Raw genomic sequence first — 20,770 nt, 5'->3', positions numbered from 1 at the left:
TAAAGACCAGCTGGCAGATGTGCTCACAAAAGCACTTGATACAGCCACTTTTGAAAGCTTGGTCTCTAGGACTGGGAGGCTTAACATGGAATAACAAGCAACATCTTGTTTTTTTTTATGAATAAAAGCAACAAAATGTTTTCAGAAAATCAAAAATCCATCCTTAAAAATAGCTTAAAAATGAAAATTTCATTAAAATCCTTAAAAGTCTGCCATAACCACTGATTGTTCAAAAGTCTGCTCTACTTCACAAAAGTCTGCCCACTGCTGAAAGGCAACCTCTGTTCTCTCATTCCTTGATAACCACTATTGTTCAAAAGCAGTGTCTTATCCACTGATATGCTATCCACTGATATGCTATCCACTGATAGTGACAATCATCCACTGCCCCCTTTCCACTGCTTTCATCAGTTGCTTTCACCAAAAGTACTGTCCTTCATTTTCACCAGTGGTTGTCACGTGGGCAGTACATAGCAGTCAGACCTTTTGTAACGGCTGCCACGTCAGCATTCATTCTCTTTCCTATAACATCCCCACTCACCATCAAAACAGGGTTTTATTGTCGAATTAAATTCTTAAAAATTCTCTTCTCAAAGCAGTTTTTCTTCTCATTTCTCACAAATTTCTTCGATCGTTTCGTTTCAAAATGACAAAATCGAAGCTCTCTGCAAAACCCACATCAAAATCATCGAAAACAGCCTCTCAAAAGGCAACTACCACTGAAATTCCATTCAAAAAATCTCACAATCTCCTGGGTCTTCTCACAAAACCAGGAACCACAGATGTTTTCGATTCCATTATCACCATCATGGCAAAATCAAAGTACAAAACTTTGCTCACCGCCGACGCACCCATCTACTTGGCGACCCAAAGGGAATTTTGGAAGAATGCAACCCTTGAAAAACAAGGAGACATTGTAACTACAATCCAATCTTCCATAAAGGGTAAAGCTGTCCACATTACATCACAATCCATCTCCGAAGTCTTTCAACTCGATGACCAGGCAGGTAAAACTTCCTTCACTAAAAACGAGTTGCACATTGATTTCATTGAACGAGGGTATGAAGCCACAATGATGAAGAAACTAACCTTAGAAAAAGGTTATTTTCCTCCTGCACCAAGATTTCTATTTCATACCCTCCTCCTATGTGTTTCAAACAAAACCACTTCTTTTAATGAGATCCCTATAAAGATTCAAAATCTGGGATATGCAATTCTTCAAGAAGAAAATTATAATTATTCTCGGGAAATCTTTAAAGATTTGGTTAATAATGTTGAAAGCAAATCATTCTTACTATTCCCAAGGTTTTTAAGCTATTATTTTCAAAAGAAATTCAGTAAGGATGATTTAGCTTTAATAAACCAAGGTGAAATAACTGCAATAAACTGCCTAACATCTGAAACTTTTTCACGAATGTTAGCACCTTGCAAAACACAAGCAGGGGTACCTGAGCAGAATTTAGCAGCAATCACTGCTCCTCAGGTATCTGCTGCTGAGCCTACTGCTCTAGGTGATCAAAGCAGCAGACCAACTGTTTTGAAACCCACACCTGCAAAACCCAAAAAGCTTTACAAAAAGAAAAATCAAAAACCCCCCAAACCAATCAAAATGGCAACTCTGGAGGATGAGATACCAGAGTTAATGCCTGTGACAACACAAATGTCACAAGAAACCACTGCTGCTTCTTCCTCACAGCAGTTGGTACAAATATCTCAACCCATAACCATAACTCCTCCTGCTTCTTCACAAAAAGAACAGGTTGTACACAAAGGGCCACCACATTATGATGCTCTAGATACACTCGTTTCCATCATCCACAGCTCAATGCCCGGAGCAAATCCGCTTTCTACATCCACCATCACATCCTCAATTCCACCAAAAACACAACTACTGTTGGATGCAATTGATTTGAACCAAGCATTAAACAGTCCTTCTCAATCACCTATCAATGAGAATATGCCTCAACAAATGACTGAGCCTGCTGTATCATTCTTTGCTAACCCACCAACACAACCTGAGGAGGTGACACCCATTGAGTTACAAGTAACTCTTTGTGGTAATCCAAGTGAAGCAGCCACTACAACTGTTGAACCTACAGGTTTACAGTTGGACAGTGGTTACATCAATAAGACTTCCTTGGAGGCAATTCCTTTTATAGCACCTCTGTCAACCACCAGTGGATTTATTTATCCTACTGGCAACATCAAAAGGTTGTCAAGTGTTGAAGGAAGAAGACCCCAGTACCAAGAAAAAGGGGCATCAGTGGTTAAGGTTTGGAGTAAACTCCCTTCTTCTACCACTGATAAAACCACTGTTAGTGGGAAATCAGATGATCCCATTAAATTGGGTGATGGTTTAAAGTACCAGAAATTGATGGCTCGTGTTGAAAAACTAGATAACTCTGTTGCAGAACTCAAAGAAATGCTACAACAGTTGTTACAAGTACAAAAGGTACAATCCACTGCTGTTCCACCTCAAGCACCTGCTCTACAACAGGCACCTGCTACAAATGAGCTCTGGAATCTATTTCAACCTTTTCTCCATCATCAAGCACAAATAGCAGATCAGCAACATGAAAAACATGTTCAACAATTGAGAAATGCTATGGAGTCTAGGTACAAAGACACTCAGGCTGATCTAAAGGCTCTCAAAACTCAGATCTTGCACTCCACTGGCACTGCTCCTCCACCAGTGTTCTTCATTGATCAACTCCCCGAAGATAATGCCAAAAAGGGGGAGAAAATTCAGGAATGGAGAAGGAAAGGAATAACAGATGGTCTCTACCTCGCACCAGAAAATTCCAACATGACCAAACAGATTCCTTTGCCAGATGGGAGTAAGAAAATTGATGTGACTACAAATGCACTTGCAGAAGCACTTGCATGTGTAAAAAGGGATAGAGAGGCCAAAAAGAAAGCCAGGGTAGATTATCCGGATCAGGGTACTTCAGGGTCAAGAGATGATGAAAATCTCATTGATGAAAAGAAGAAGCCTACTAGAAAAGAAAGGCTACCCAAATCCATTCCGGTCAGACGTTCAAAGTCTGCTCAAAAACCACCACCTAAAACAGCTGTTGTAACTCCTGTTGTATCAGCTGCTGTTGGTACTTCAGTAGTTTCAACATCTGTTCCCACTTCAACACACACCACTTCAATACACACTACATCCAATGCTTTACCTCCATCACCACCAAAATGACAATCACCTCCTGTCAAAAGGCAGAAGACAGCAGTTGTTATAACTTCTGCTGTAAAGACAACAGTAGTTGGAACACCAGTTGTTTCAACAACTGTTAGTCTATCACAAACCACTGCCACTACAACCACCTTTCCATCCAAAACATCATCAGTCCCTCCTCAAATAAAGAGGAGAAGGCTAATTCCTAAAGATGATGTCACTACACCATCCCAAAAATCTTCAAAACCTTTAGCTCTTGTCAATATACCAAAACCAGTTCCACTTTCTTCTGTTCCAATGCTCAAACCCTTACCTCCTGCAGGTGTTCAATTCCCTCTTGAACTAGAAGCTGTCAGAGAAGAGATAAAATCCTTCTATACTGAGGATGACCTTGCCAAAAGGAGTTTGCCTTCAATCAAAGGACATCCCTGGCCCAAAAACATTGAAGAATATTTGAAGATAAAGGCCAAGCAAGCAGATGATATCTCGAAAAGAAACACACAAGGGAAATCTGACAAAGAAGTATCAAGATACTACCAATATCTGCTCACACAAGTCAGTTCCCTAGAACGTTTTGCTAAAAATGTCAGTCAACAAATTTCAGAAAGAGCAGCTGAAACTCTGAAGAAAGACTACATTGAAAGCATTATGTTCTACAAGAAATACAAAGGAGAGAGACACATGTACAAAGAGTGGACTGTTCCAGAGCTTGAAGCTGAATCAGCCAGAATTCAAGTTATGATAAAAAGGAAAGTCACTCACACTCCTCCTGATTGGGCAAAGTTCAAAAAGAATGTACCTGAAAAGCAGTTGGAACTAAAAAGAATGAAAGAAGAATTGGTTGTTGCTGAATTTGGCACCAAAAGACAAGTTGCTAGATGGAAAGAAGATTTGGTCAGGTCAACCTACAAAAGGTTGGAGGAATTAAGGAAGAAAGATCCAAAAATTCCTCAAAAACCTGACTAATCTGAAGCAGCGGTTTCAAAAGGACCATCAAAGCTGCAAATCAGGAGATCCACTGCTTCAGCTGGTAATGCCATCTACAAAAGAAGGACACAAAGCCAGGTAGGAGTTGAAACTGTTCAAGAAATTCTTGCTGGAAATGCTGTTTTAAAAGAAGGCTTGATAAGAACGTTAAAAGAAGAACTTGAACAGGAAAACTCTGCTACCACTGCTCAGCCAGTGATGAACAGGCCAGCCTCACCAAATACTTCTGCAAATAAACATCTCCTAAGAAACCCACCAGGCTCAAAAATACAAAAGTGGGCAACTGACAAACAGACCTGCGTATTGACTTTGCTCAGGTCTGGTGGAGAAGTGGAGAAAATATCAAGGGAACAAGCTCTTGGCCTGAGACTTGAAGATTTGCAGGATCTCCTTGATCTTCCACTTAGCAGGGATGATGAAGATACAGATGCCCTTGACTTTGAATTACAATTTAAAGGTCAGATAAGGGAGCTGTTAATGAGGCAATAAAATATCCACAATAATGAAGAGTTTTGGCATTATCTGTTCCAGGGGGAGATTGTTGGGATTGAACCCTATCAGAGGAACAGATAATGTAAAGCCAAAACTGGATCAGCACAGTGGATCCAGAATAAGCAGATGCTGATATACATATCTCTCCCCTTGAAAGTGATTACAACAACTGATGACCTCCCATCTGCTGATCTTACTAACTGCTGACCAATAACTACTGCTCAACTAAAGATCTGATGAAGACTAAAGGTCTGTTGATTCAATCTACTGCCTTGAGTCAAGCACTGCTGATCCGGACAAGTGCTGCTGGGTTCACAGCAGTAGAAGGTTGCAGCAGCTGTTCTAAAGTCTGTTTTGTAATAGAATGTATTAGCAGTAGTTAACCCAAGCAGTGTCTGTATAGATCAGAGGTTAGAGTTTGTTAGAAGGTTAGGTGTCACTTTCATGGTGACGTCAGCTTTGATTCTCAGTGGTTTGATCTGCACTATAAATAGAGCAGTATCTGTACTGTTCTATTTGAGCTTAGAGCTTTTGCTCATCTCCTTTCATCTTGTACGATCAACCAGGGAGTATCAGGATGAGGGGGAGTTTAGTATGTAAACATGTATGTAATCTTTTGATATGAATCCTTCGACTAATGAGAATCAATTGTTTATCAAAAACTATTTTCCCTTTGATTGTGTTTACAAAGTTTGCTACTCATTTTCGCTGCATTTAGATCATTTCATATGTTCTGATTATTCGTTTTATGCAAACAAACACTATCATGACGGCCTCATATCCCAACAAGCACTCTGTTTTTCTAACCCCTAAATCCCATTTTCTTACGCTGACACCAAAAAACCCTAAGCTCCGGTGGTCACTGTGGATCATGTCATGTCCAGCGGCACCAACGGTTGCCGCCGCTTCTGGATTTGGTCTGATTTAAACATGCATTTTGTTTTGATTGAGGCTGGCGGTGCGATGAGTGTAGGGGTGGGTTAACTTGGACTGCGTGTGTTGTAGAATGTGATTTTTTTGGGGGTATTTTGTTGTTATATTTGGTTTATATGGTTTTTTGAACCATTTACTACATTCCGAATTCGTTTGACAAAGGAGTTATGTACTCCAGATTTTGTGTTCATAATCTGTCTGAACTGAAAGTGTTGAGTCTGTGATGCATAAGTTGAGCTTCAAACGCTATGATGGTTGCATGAGCCGCTATTGTTGTCACACCCTGGCTTTGCGGAAGCGTGGGTTTATTTGGTGTGACTTCTTAATACCATAGCTTAACCACAACAAAGCTATATGAAAATAGAACCATGATGTTCATCCATTGATTCAAGTTTTAAAAGTAAAATACGACAACATTGTTACAAGTTAACACATGCAACGAGTTACAACCCAACAAAATAAAAACATTGTTCATAAGACACAACCACAACATAAAATAAACACCGTTTAAGACTTGTGGCTCGTCCAGGCAAAAGTCACAATCCCCAAACATGGATGACGTCACTTCTCTACGTAGCATGAAGGCATAGCATACCTCGCCAGATCCCTAATTCCCTGAAATACATGTAAGTTGAAAAATCAACAAAAATGTTGAGCGAGTTCATGTGAAAGTGATTATGTAAAACCTTTGTAATACATTTGTAAGTATAAAAATCCCTGGTATGTAGCAAATAAGGAAAAATGAGATCACCATTGGTTTGTAAGGCCAATGATATGTGTGAAGTGCAGTAGGAAGACTCAAACCTAGCAGATTTTTTACGTCGGGCTCAAAGTCACCCCGAGGTCCGTTCTGTTGGGCCTGGAGTTGGGCTCGCTACACCCAGATAGATCTACCGCTATTGACCCTCGGTCCTACAATGAGGATTAATGGCCTCTAGTTTCCGCCTACCCACTCACATGATCTAAGTAGTAACCCTCCTTACGCTAACCATACCATGTAAAAGTATTTGTAATCATAGTAACATGTATTTCACCCCTGAAGTATAAAAACTGAAAACAGTTAAGAGAAAAGGGGGACATGAACTCACAGAAGTGCGTCTCGAAATAGTAAATCCCAATCAACCTGCTGCGTGACGACCTACACGTACTAACTTCTATTAGACGGATGGTCGTGCCTTGGCTGAAGGTTTAACGTTTTTGGGAAATAGTTAGACAACTATTTCGTATTTACACTTCTTAATTATTTAATAATTATATTCCTTCCCAAGGATGGGGGTTTTAATACATGTGCGTTTTTATAATTCCAAAAATATATTTTTAGGTCTCACTTAATAAAATATATTTCAAATCACTTGTCTAAAATATTCCATCTCCAAAATATACATATTTTTCCCAAAAATATTATATTTTACTTCATACAATTTCCAAAATAATACTTTTATCAAAATACGCATTTAAGAGTGTTTTCCGAAAATACATAAGTTACATTTTAGAGTTCGTGTGGTAATAATAATACCGGTGTAACTTAAATATTTATATGTGAAAGCGCTGGTATTATTTTGGAGTCGTTACTTCTCAGTGTATTCAAGTTATATTATTTTTACTCTAAAAATAATATGCATATAGTTCACAAAATAATCATAAAATCACATAAGTGTTTTACTATGAAATATATAGTTAAATATATATTTAACAAGTTTTATTTACCAAAATCCACCTCCGACACTTGGTTATTTTGTAATAAAAATCATGGCGAATTTTGTTTGGAAAAACAGGTTAAAAATATATTTATAACACTTGTCACCAAAAATACTTCTAAGTGTTATATTCTGGAAAAATTTCGCCAGAGTTTCCTCTGTAACTGGAGGTGGCCACGCTTACTAGCGTATCATTTTCTTTTCAAAATTCAATCAACAATTTATCAACCATCAACATACAATATTCAAACATCAAACTAGTCAAATTTAAGTATAAATTGCAAACACATGAACTTGTAAGTCTTGTAAAAGTATGTAGTAACTTTATAACATATTTAGCGGATCTTGTCATCTTTAAAAATAAAATCAGTTTCTTGAAAACTTTATTTTTAAAGAATATGTGATTTTACAACTTCTAGTCAAAAATCACGAAAATGTTTCTTTATTAAATCCTCTTTTCACACAAGTGTTTACACACTTGCTTGTTCACAAAAATGTTTGTAGTGTATGTAAGATCCGGGTTTTTAACAAGACTTGTATATCTCACTTGGTTTTTCCAAAAAACCATTTGTAGATCTTTAGATCTATTAGTTTAGAACTCTATTTTACAAGAAAAATCACTTTTACACAAGTTCATGTTTATGTGTGGAAGGGTTCATCATCTTGCAACTTTTATACTTAACATATTACTAGTTCATGTTCCATGAACATGATCTAGCACGGGTAGATGACGATCCGTTCCACTACTAGCAACAAACAACATAAAATAATTACATCTAGACAAGATTCACAAGATTTACACCACTAGTTACTCTTTAACCAACTAGTTCACCATTCTTTCAAGAGTTTTAGTTTTGATCTTGTATGTTCTTGAGTTTTAGCCGTTAAATCTCTTATTAACCACCTTAAACAAGATCAAGAGGGTGTTTAGAAGCACTTACTACTAGCTCATGGCTAGGGAAGAATCGAAGCGTAAACAAGGTGGATAAAAGCAATGTAGAGAGGTTCTTGAGTTTCCGAAAGCACCGGGTCTCCTTGTATGTCACCTTGCACCTTGGGATGTATGTGAAATAGCTAGATCAAAACTTGACGGTGATGGTGGGTATGGTTGGTGGTCTCGGCCGAGAACAACAAAGGGGAAAGAGAGAGAGCAAATTTTAAGTTGGTGATTGTGAATGGAAGCTCTTACCCTTCATACTTACTTATAACCTATCACTCACTAATGTCCATGGTGTAATGTGTTAACTAGATACTAGGCATGATTAATAAAATAATCAAAGAAATGGGTGGTGTGTCACCACATGGGGGACCGATCGGATTAGAGGGGGTATATAGTTAGATTTGGATGATATAGTTAGGAACTAGTTAGTTTAGTTAGGGATTTAAATAGGTTATTAGTGTGTAGTGTAATGTAACGGGTGTTAGGGTGTTCGGGGTCCCTAACTAGTTCAGAAAAGTGTAAACAATGTCATTGGTAATATTTTTATATTCCGGGTGAAGTCCGGTTGTTCCGTTGGATATTGATCCGTTAAAGTGCTAAATAAGCATTTAAAGTGTCTTTAATAGTGTTTTTAGTGACACAATAAATTCCCGACACCTTGGAAAGTGTCTAGTATTATTTTCCCATATTTTTGCACTTTACTAGTTATGTTAAATGCTGAATTTTTGCACAAAGTGCAGAATTTTGTATTTAAAGCATGTTTTAGGCACATCCGGTCACTATAACTACCACCTAGTGATGCAGTTTTACAATCCTCACCTCCCTACACTCCCTACTAGTGTAGTAATCTATTCCCGGCTCATACTGGCCTTAGAGACAGTGTCTGTCTAGTGCTGGCTATGTCAGCATGTTTACTGGGTTATCCGTTCACTGTGCTAACTGTGCTTTTGTGCATCAAGTTTGTCACTATAGTTTTGTGTGTAATAAATGGAGTGACAGTAATAAAGTATGATGCATGAATATGTATGTATCAGAAATCACGAAGCAGTTTAACCACAATTGTAAGCAAGCACGGTAATTACGCATTAATTAAATATTAATTAATTTGTACGGATACCTGTTTTGGTGAGGGTTGTCACAATTGTGATGCTAGAAATTGTGTATATGAGGTGTTTGATGAAATGTTTTTATCATATGGTATGTTCATTTGAAGGGTACTTACATCTTCCTGACTTGATGATAGTTATTAGGCTGTGATGATTGTTGTATTTTGAGGGTACATAGAAGATCCGAGTAGCATCTTGGCGAGGCAATATCAAGGTTGCATAGTTCTCACTATGCAACTGTGTGTTTGTAGCCATGGATTTACCCGGTTCGTAGCTGTGTTCATCTCTCGATTACATGTCTGAGTCTTCCAGGATGTTTTGATAAGTAAAGGGGAGTTTGTTTCGTGAGTCGATTTGTGATGATTGTTTAAAAAAAAATGTTGGTCGACATTCAGTCATGACTGTGTGTGAGCTACCAATTGGCAATGGCAAATGTTTGGAAATACCAAAAGCAAAGTGGAGTTTATATTATTACTTTCTCAAAAGTCCATGCTTTTACGGTTCATAAGGAGTATAATGGGCAGGTAGTTCTTTCTGATTTACTACAAAGTGACTAGCTCCTAATTCTTCAATAGGCCATGATTTTTGGTTGTGGTTTTGGTAAGTATGAGAAGTGTTTGGCTATGGATATTAAGAAAGTGGAAAGATAGCGGCCGAGTTAGGCCAGGTTGCGAATTTATCCAGATAAGATCTACAAAACATCGCAAATTGGTAACACTTTAGTTTAATTATATACATTTTCATTTGCAATGTTTTTTACTAAGTTTGTTTTGACAAAATATACAGGCATGAAGCGCAGTTTATTGAAGGTATTGTCGTGCATGTTCATAACATAACATAGCAAAGCATAAAAGGCGAAAAAGAAGAGCAACATGGTATAAGATATTATATAATTGATTCCATAACAAATCAAGAAATACACCACTTCGTAAACTGACTGTTTTAAGGTCTATTAATGTTAAAACTTTGTTCATCGGGAATATAACTCCGAAAATAAGAGCAACATGTAATAAGATATTGTATAATTGCCAAGCGTTAATTCTGGTGATGAAATGAATTTTCAGATATTAATACATGCCTATTCCTTTCACAGGTAGTTTCATTTGAAAATGCTGACTTGGTTATCCTTGAACTGTATGTTGGACTTTAGAACATTGTGTATGGAACTTGAGCTTTGAATTAGGCTACATTCCAATGCTCTTCTATCTAATAGGTCTGGCCTTTGTTGCTAATTTTAGATTGTTTTATATATAAGTTGCTCTTGAATTCTCTTCAAGATAAGATATACATGATTAGTACATTTGTAACATACTTAAAAATTAGTGAAGTAAATACTTTAAATCAGAAACAAGATGGGTCGATTATTATCTATATTTTTACGTCGCTGCGCCGCCGCAACGCACGGAGGGTAATAATCTATCTTTTTTGTAGCTAATCAATCTAACCTAACGGATGTAACTCAATGACAACTGGATTAATGTAAATATAAAGCTAGCCCCCCGCCGCATCGCGGCGGGTTACTCTTCTAGTTTAAACTAAAAATAATAATAACTATGCATCTATATAATTGTCACAGCCCCCGATCCCTAGTTCCCGGGAACGGGCGGCCGTGAACCAGTTTCGGTGGTATCACGTTTATTTATCCAATTTAGCAGCGGAAATTTTCATCAGGACCGTAGTTAGGAAATATTTAATCAGAGTAAACCACCATGTTTTATAACATTAAACACATGGGTAAAACCCAAGTTTTCAGTACACACATTTCATAGGAATAAATCCTATTTATTTAATAAAAACATCTATTTTATTCTTAAGTAACTTTATTGCCACTTTTCCAAGCCTTCAGTGTTGTCCAGCTGGCTTCTATTTGGCTTTCACATTTTGTTACCTGAAACGCGTTTTAAAAACATTTTGTCAGTGGGAAATACTAGTGAGTGAATCCCAGTTTAATCAAGTTTAAAAATTATTTCACAGTGAACAGTATTGAGGGCGCATCCCGCAATTACATTTGTTTCCAAGTTATATCAATTATCACCCGTCGGTACTGTCAGACCTGACTTGTGGAAATGTTACTCCTTAACCAGGTGGTAACAAATTTTGTATACAAAACCCCAACATACCCACGATAATTGTATTCTTACAAATACTCAATAACTGTTTATTCGCATGGAAAAGTATGTAAGGTTTTGTAAAAACTGTTAACAAAAAGGAGATTACTCACATTGCTGTTTTAGGTTATCCTTTAGGGTTTCCTGGTGAATATCTATAATTTACACAAATGCACGTGTGTTAGTATAATAACCCATTTTAACATTAGTAATACCCTCCCCGAGACGGCATTCCAACGACTACGTCGGGCAGAACCACGACAGCCGTTACGGAACCCTAGATCAATCGGGCAGAGTATCTAATACGTCTCCAGGGGTTATAATACTTACATCGTAGCAGAACCTCGCTAATTAGGGGGTATAGCGCCCGGGTATAGTGTATACTACCTAAAATTGAGAGAAAGAAAGAAAGTTTTGAACGTCGGAAAGTGAAATCCGATGCGTTCTATTTATAGGGCCTGATTCTGTCTTTCTCGCGGCCCACGTAACATGAGCACAGGGCCTACGCGGCCCGTGTTGACCTCCGGTCAATGCGTAGCTTAGCTGGGTCACTATGTAGGCTTGCCGGGTGTTGGGCCAGGTGGCGGCCCAGGGCTGCGCCACATTCTAGGTCTCTTGCGGCCCGCATGAACTTAAACGGGATCATACGCGGCCCGCCTGAACTTAAGTTTCACCGAAACCAACTATGAGCTTTAATACGGCCCGCGTAAAGTTGAGGTGAGGTCCTACGCGGCCCGCCTCAACTTATTATTTATTGTTTTTAATTTATTTTATATATTATAATCTATTTTGGGCTCGGTTTTCATATACGGGGTGCATATAAAGACATGTTGAGACATTTTAAGATATATTAGGGTGTCAAAATTATTATGAGGGTGTCGGTTTTACCGAGGGTTGTTATATCCTCCCCACCTTGTTTTAGAGCTCGTCCTCGAGATCTACTGGAACAAGTGTGGATATTTCTTTTGTATTTCTGATTCAAGCTCCCAATCCTCCCCACCTTGTTTTAGAGCTCGTCCTCGAGATCTACTGGAAAGTGTGGATATTTCTTTTGTATTTCTGATTCAAGCTCCCATGTGTACTCAGGTCCTCTTTTGGAGTCCCACTTTACTTTGACCAGAACTAATCTCTTATGCTTGAGATTTTTAATTTTCCTATCTTTAATCTGTAGAGGTTTCTCTACAAATTTGAGTTGTTCATTTACTTCTATATCTTTAAGAGGTACTAAGAGTGATTCATTGGCTAGACACTTTTTGAGATTAGATATATGAAATACATCATGTATTCCTGCCATTTCCTCTGGCAGTTGTAGCTGATAGGCTACAGGTCCTACTCTTTTAAGAATCTTGAAAGGTCCAATATACCTGGGACTTAACTTTCCTCTTTTGATGAATCTTACCACTCCTTTCCAAGGAGAGACTTTTAACAATACCTTATCTCCTACTTGAAATTCTAATGGTTTGCGTCTGTTATCAGCGTAGCTCTTCTGTCGATCACGCGCTGCTTTCAGTCGTTCCTTGACTTGAATGATTTTATCAGTTGTTTCTTGTACTATCTCGGGTCCAGATAGTTGTTTTTCCCCAATTTCTGCCCAACAGACTGGGGTTCTGCACTTTCGTCCATAAAGTGCTTCGAATGGTGCAGCATTGATACTTGTGTGATAACTGTTATTGTAAGAAAATTCTATTAAAGTTAAGTGTTCGTCCCAATTACCTCCGAAATCAATTACACAAGCTCTAAGCATGTCTTCCATCGTCTGGATTGTCCTTTCGCTTTGCCCGTCTGTTTGAGGATGATAAGCTGTGCTTAGATTTAACTTGGTTCCCATTGCTTTTTGGAAACTTGACCAAAAATGAGAGGTAAAACGGCTATCCCTATCAGAAACAATTGATAAAGGAATACCATGTAATGAAACAATTTCATTTACATACAATTTGGCTAATTGTTCCATACTAAAAGTTTCCTTCATTGGTAGGAAATGAGCTGATTTGGTTAGCCTATCTACAATCACCCAGATTGTATCATTACCTTTTCTTGTTTTGGGTAATTTGGTAACAAAATCCATTGTTATCAATTCCCATTTCCAGACTGGCATTTCTAATTGTTGTAACAAACTTGAGGGTTTCTGATGTTCAGCTTTAACTTGTGAGCAAGTTAAACATTTAGAAACATAGGCTGCTACATCCTTTTTCATTCCTATCCACCAGAAATTTTTCCTTAAATCCTGGTACATTTTATCACTTCCTGGATGCATCGTATATTTAGATTTATGGGCTTCTTCTAATATACGGTGACGTAAATTTCCTAATTTAGGTATCCACATTCTCTTTTTATGGAACCTCCAAATTCCATCTGTTCCTTGTTCTAATTCCTTAATCATTCCTTTTAATTTTTCAGTATCCTCCTTGATTACTGATTCTTGTGCTTTTCTAATCTGATCATTTAAATCTACTTGTAGATTTAATTTAAGAGAACGCACCCTTTTTGGCTTTTCGTGACACTTTCGACTTAAAGCATCAGCCACTACATTTGCTTTTTCTGCGTGATACTGGATATCACAATCATAATCACTAAGTAATTCCATCCAGCGTCTTTGTCTCATATTCAGTTCTTTTTGCCCAAAAACATACCTTAAGCTCTTATGATCTGTGAATATGGTAAACTTACTACCATAAAGATAATGTCTCCAAATTTTAAAGGCAAAAATTATGGCTCCTAATTTCAAATCATGGGTTGAATAATTCTCTTCATGACTCTTAAGCTGTCTAGAGGCGTAAGCTATAACCTTTTGACGTTGCATTAATACACATCCATAACCTAACTTAGAAGCGTCACAAAAGACTACAAAGTCTTCAGTTCCTTCAGGTAACGCTAGTATGGGTGTATGGGTTAATCTTTGCTTAAGGATTCTAAAAGCTTCTTCTTGTTTTGGTCCCCATTCAAACTTAACATATTTACAGATTAACTTAGTTAAAGGAATGGCTATTCTAGAAAAATCTCGAATAAATCTTCTATAATATCCGGCCAATCCTAAGAAACTTCTAACCTTGGTTGGTGACTCAGGGGTTTTCCATTTAGTAATTGCCTCGATCTTTGCTGGATCTACATGAATTCCTTCATGATTAACTAAATGTCCGAGAAATTGTACCTGTTCTAACCAAAACGCACTTTGAAAACTTAGCATAAAGCTTTTCCTTTCTCAATAAACTTAAAAGTAAGTGCAAGTGCTTTGCATGCTCCTCTTTACTTTTAGAGTAAATTAGAATATCATCTATGAAGACAATTATGAATTTATCCAAATATGGTTTACATATTCGGTTCATCATGTCCATAAATGCGGCTGGGGCATTGGTTAAACCAAATGGCATGACAGTAAATTCATAATGACCATACCTTGTTCAGAATGCGGTTTTAGGAATATCCTCTTCCTGTACCTTTAATTGATGATATCCTGATCTTAAATCAATTTTAGAGAAAAATCGAGCTCCTTAAAGTTGATCAAAGAAATCATCGATCCTCGGTAATGGATACTGATTCTTAATCGTGACTTTGTTCAATTCACGGTAGTCAATGAACATACGCATTGATCCGTCCTTCTTTTTAACAAATAAAATCGCGCTCCCCATGGCGATGAGCTTGGCTGTATGAATCCTTTCTCCAACAATTCGTCTAGTTGTTTCTTCAGTTCTTGCATTTCCACGGGTGCCAAACGGTAAGGTGCTTTGGCAATTGGTGTTGTTCCTAGTAGCAGATGGATTCTAAATTCGACCTCCCTGTCTGGCGGCAGTCCTGGCAATTCTTCTGGAAAAACATCTGAAAACTGGGACACTACTGGAATATCTTTTAATTCTTTTCCTTTAGTGTTAGTGATTATAGAAATCAAATACACTATAGATCCTTTCCTTATATAACTTGCAGTTTTCATCACAGAGATGAATTTAGTGGATCTGGATGGTTTATCTCCTTTAATTGTGATCTTTTCACCTCTTGGTGATTTTACCTGAATTGACTTTTGATCACATAAGATATTGGCTTTATTGGCTATTAACCAATCCATTCCTAACACGACATCAAATCCTACCAGATTCATTGGGTAAAGGTTTGCAATAAATTTTTGATTAAAAATTTCTATTCTTGCTCCTTGCAAGATTTCAGAAATCTTAACGGTTTCTCCATTTGCTGTCTCTACTAGACATCCTTGTGGTAGTTTAGTTAATGATTGATTTAGGAGTTTGCAAAATGAAGTATTAATAAAACTTTGGTTTGCACCAGAGTCAAATAATACTTTAGCAAATATATCATTAACTAAAAACGTACCAGCAATGACGTCCGGAATCATCTTGGCTTCATCTGTCGTTAGAACAAATGCTCTAGCATTTTTAGTATTCTTGTTGTTTGCAGCTGGAGCCAATTTCGGACAGTTTGTCTTAATATGACCTTTTTCTCCACAGTTGTAGCACATTCCATTACTGGTTTTTCTCCTGCAATTTTCTTCCTTGTGTCCTGGCGCCTTACAGTAATTACAGTGAGTGGAGCATTTTCCAGAATGCTTCTTCTTGCAGTTTCTGCAGTATGGTGCAGAGGTAGAACCTATATTCCTACGGTTGGAATTCCCAGAACGGAATTCTTGAGTAAGCCTTTGGGTTAGGTTTCTCCTCTGGTCTTCTTCTCTAGTACGGATTAACTCATCTGTCAAGGTATTGGCTAGTTCTACAGCTTCTTCTATAGTTTGGGGTCTAGCTGCCTTGACTACATGTCTAATCTCTCCAATTAATCCCCAGATATAACTGGAGATTAACACTGGTTCAAGTGATGTAAGGGTTGGTACTATCCTAGCATATTCAAAGAATGTTGTAGTGTAACCCTTACTGTCTACCCCGGCCATTCTAAGATTCAGAAACTTATTTGCTATCTGTTCCTTTTCATTGGGAGGGTAGAATTTCCTTTCTTTTGAACTCCTCCCATTCCATGCTATAAATTCTATCACTTCCTCTTGACTGGAGGATAGTGTTCCACCATTCTAAGGCTGCGTTTTTAAACAAATTTGAAGCAAACATTATCTTATCTTCTTCAGCACACTTGCTTATTTTCAGAACAGCCTCAGTTTTCTCTATCCAGCGTAGGGCTGCAATGGGTCCTTCATTGCCCGAGAATTCTATTGGTTTACAGGACCAGAATTCTTTGTAAGAACAACCATATGGCATGGTTCTTCTTCTTTTGGGAATGGGCGCTTGAAGTATGGGTCCATTGTTCACGCTGTGTTCCGGTTCACTTGGTCGTTTACTGCTATGCTTACTTTTATTATTCGCTTCTTGAACTGTTTGAATAATAAATGGCATTTCATCTATAATTCCTTGTGCCACTATGTGTTGAACGGCACTATTATCCATTTGGTTTCCATTGTTATTGTTGTCCGGATTCTCATTAACCATGTTAATGTTACTCTGGTTATCGTTATTCAGATTATCTTGATTTCCCTCGTCGGCCATCTGAATTTTAAACATTTACCAAATATTAATATCACAAATAATATTTGAATATAGCCAATCACATGACAAGCACTTTTTGGTCAAAAGCGTCTAGCATTGCGACTTTTACTCTATTTATATAGTATGCATCATTACACACTAGTACTGAAATTTAAATTACAATACCGACTGAAATGTAAAGCTACAATACTAATAGGCATCCATAGTGTTTTTTTTCTAACACATACACACATATATTATTATATTATATTATATTATTATTACTACTACCGTTCCTGCCATCACATTCACTGATATGGATTCATCCAAAAATCCATATTACGCTCGTCGTATTTCCATACGAGGCGTTCTCCCACCTGTCGCATTCTCTCACTGCTTTCTAAAATTTCCTCACCGAAGGTCCTAAGTTCTTGGACATTTTCTGCACTCAGGTTCTAGGACTGGGTTTGGAATCTGGGGTGCGGGTTCCTGATATGGAGGCATAGGGGCCTGGTATGGGTATGGATTCTCTAAAATTTCCCTAACATATGCATCACTAATGTTGTAGGGATCTTGAGGATCTAACCCTGGGTAGGCTCCTAAGTTGGGTATTGGCACATTTTCCTGTATTGGGTTTTGTTGCACGTAGTCCCTAACATCGTCCCACCAGGGGTCGTAGTTGTTTGGGTCTAGGGGATTTGGTGCAGGTACCCTAGGTATCTCCTCCGGGTTGTAATCAGGCATTTCTATTTGGTTTTCTACTTCCATGGGTTGGTCAGGATTTTGTGGTTGTGGTTGGGGTGCTAGCATTTGCTCCAGGTTTGGGTCAGCTGCAGTGGTTGCTAAAATATGGATATTAGCTATACCCCTATTGAGCATATCCTGATTATAGGCATTAGTCTCTCTTTTTGCTGCGGCTAACACTCGCTGTTCCTGCAACTTTTTATTCGTTTCCTACGCTCGTGTGCTCCCCTACTGAACCATCCCCTCTTTTTCTGAGGAAATGGCTCTTCAGATTGAGCCTTAAACACAAAGATTCCTTCTTCCGTATCAGCATAGTACCCTGAGAGGGCAGGCTGAGAAGAGGAGGTGCCTTCGCTCCTAGGCGAACCAGACAATTGACGATACACGTCAGAGGGTCCTTGGTCGCTCATACTGTAAACTAACAGATAGTCAGATAACACATAGCAAGAAAATACAATTATGCACGTATTTCCATAATTTATTTCCTAACACTTTGAATTTTCGATGTCAACAGAACACTTCTGTGGCTGAATCAGTGGCATAGCTCTGATACCACCTTCTGTCACAGCCCCCGATCCCTAGTTCCCGGGAACGGGCGACCGTGAACCAGTTTCGGTGGTATCACGTTTATTTATCCAATTTAGCAGCGGAAATTTTCATCAGGACCGTAGTTAGAAAATATTTAATCAGAGTAAACCACCATGTTTTATAACATTAAACACATGGGTAAAACCCAAGTTTTCAGTACACACATTTCATAGGAATAAATCCTATTTATTTAATAAAAACATCTATTTTATTCTTAAGTAACTTTATTGCCACTTTTCCAAGCCTTCAGTGCTGTCCAGCTGGCTTCTATTTGGCTTTCACATTTTGTTACCTGAAACGCGTTTTAAAAACATTTTGTCAGTGGGAAATACTGGTGAGTGAATCCCAGTTTAATCAAGTTTAAAAATTATTTCACAGTGAACAGTATTGAGGGCACATCCCGCAATTACATTTGTTTCCAAGTTATATCAATTATCACCCGTCGGTACTGTCAGACCTGACTTGTGGAAATGTTACTCCTTAACCAGATGGTAACAAATTTTGTATACAAAACCCCAACATACCCACGATAATTGTATTCTTACAAATACTCAATAACTGTTTATTCGCATGGAAAAGTATGTAAGGTTTTGTAAAAACTGTTAACAAAAAGGAGATTACTCACATTGCTGTTTTAAGTTATCCTTTAGGGTTTCCTGGTGAATATCTATAATTTACACAAATGCACGTGTGTTAGTATAATAACCCATTTTAACATTAGTAATACCCTCCCCGAGACGGCATTCCAACGACTACGTCGGGCAGAACCACGACAGCCGTTACGGAACCCTAGATCAATCGGGCAGAGTATCTAATACGTCTCCAGGGGTTATAATACTTGCATCGTAGCAGAACCTCGCTAATTAGGGGGTATAACGCCCGGGTATAGTGTATACTACGTAAAATTGAGAGAAAGAAAGAAAGCTTTGAACGTCGGAAAGTGAAATCCGATGCGTTCTATTTATAGGGCCTGATTCTGTCTTTCTCGCGGCCCGCGTAACATGAGCACAGGGCCTACGCGGCCCGCGTTGACCTCCGGTCAATGCGTAGCTTAGCTGGATCACTATGTAGGCTTGCCGGGTGTTGGGCCAGGTGGCGGCCCAGGGCTGCGCCACATTCTAGGTCTCTCGCGGCCCGCATGAACTTAAACGGGATCATACGCGGCCCGCCTGAACTTAAGTTTCACCGAAACCAACTATGATCTTTAATACGGCCCGCGTAAAGTTGAGGTGAGGTCCTACGCGGCCCGCCTCAACTTATTATTTATTGTTTTTAATTTATTTTATATATTATAATCTATTTTGGGCTCGGTTTTCATATACGGGGTGCATATAAAGACATGTTGAGACATTTTAAGATATATTAGGGTGTCAAAATTATTATGAGGGTGTCGGTTTTACCGAGGGTTGTTATAATAATATGTAACAAAACAAACTCTATAACCTCAAACGTCCAAATATTTGATTATCCAAACACTAATACCATTCAAACGATTTAATGATTTATACATAACTGACTATTTAAAATCATACCTTCACTCTCACAACACGCCTTACACCCTAAAACATAACTACAACAATGGCTACTTCACACAGATCTAAGTAATAAAGCCAAAAAAATATTGTAAAAATTGGAGAAAAAGTTCCAAATTAGATCTCACATTTCAGGTCAATAACTATGTACCTTTTATCTAAGCATTTGATGATTCAAAAAATAAGGAGAGACATGAACTCACAAAGCATTTGATGATTCAAAATTGAAGAGAACTAAGGCTCAGATCTATAATTTGAAGATGAGACAAAGGGCTCAGACACCGTCATGGCTGCAACAGTGGTTGCATCTCACACGCCATCCGGGTTGCCCCGCCAATATACGGGCAAGATCTAACCCTTAGACTGATTATGATGTTCGAAAAACAATCCATACAGAAACTAACATTATCGCCATATCCAATCATAACTTTCACAACATATGCATCTAGAGAGAGAAAAAAAAAGTAGGAAATACCTTTTCATTCAAAACTTTTCAAGGGACTCACCATTTGTGAAACCGAACTGATGATGATGCGGATCTTAAAACCCTAGATGGAAAGATTGCTCGGTAGAAGGAGAAGAATGAGTGTTTGATTTGAGAAATTTGGTGATGATTTGAGAAATTTAAGTTGAATTGAGAGAAAGGGGCAGATGCAGATCTAGATCTGATGGAATTTGAGAGAGAGAGAAAGAGAAGAGGAGGGTTTGAAATGAGAAGAAAGTGTAAAGAAGAAAGAGATGGAGAGAGATGGAGATTAAAGATAGGAGAAGAAAGAGAGAGTTGAGATATGATTACTTCTTCACAGGTGCATTAAATGCCCATTTCTTCTCCCCGTGCGTTTCAAAATTCCCTCCTAAATAAATACAATTATATACAATATTACATTATTTAGATTATTTTATATATATATATATATATATATATATATATACAAAACGGAATTATGACATAAGAATTGACACGTGGCATAGCTCAGGAGTTGACACATATGCAGTT

The 20,770-nt window shown here is 38.1% G+C and overlaps 1 long non-coding RNA gene across 1 annotated transcript; it reads right to left on the bottom strand.

The window, feature by feature from the left end:
• Nucleotides 1-18,496: 18,496 nt before the first annotated feature.
• On the bottom strand, nt 18,497-20,518 carry LOC110909709. The gene is made up of 3 exons (XR_002575556.1): nt 20,249-20,518; nt 19,977-20,136; nt 18,497-18,533 (listed from the first exon to the last, which is right to left on the bottom strand). It is a non-coding gene; the product is annotated as an uncharacterized LOC110909709 (long non-coding RNA).
• Nucleotides 20,519-20,770: the final 252 nt, after the last annotated feature.

The sequence above is a fragment of the Helianthus annuus genome, chromosome 15 (genome assembly GCF_002127325.2).
Source record: "Helianthus annuus cultivar XRQ/B chromosome 15, HanXRQr2.0-SUNRISE, whole genome shotgun sequence".
Lineage (NCBI taxonomy): Eukaryota > Viridiplantae > Streptophyta > Magnoliopsida > Asterales > Asteraceae > Helianthus > Helianthus annuus.
This window is presented reverse-complemented; position numbering and strand designations above follow the sequence as displayed.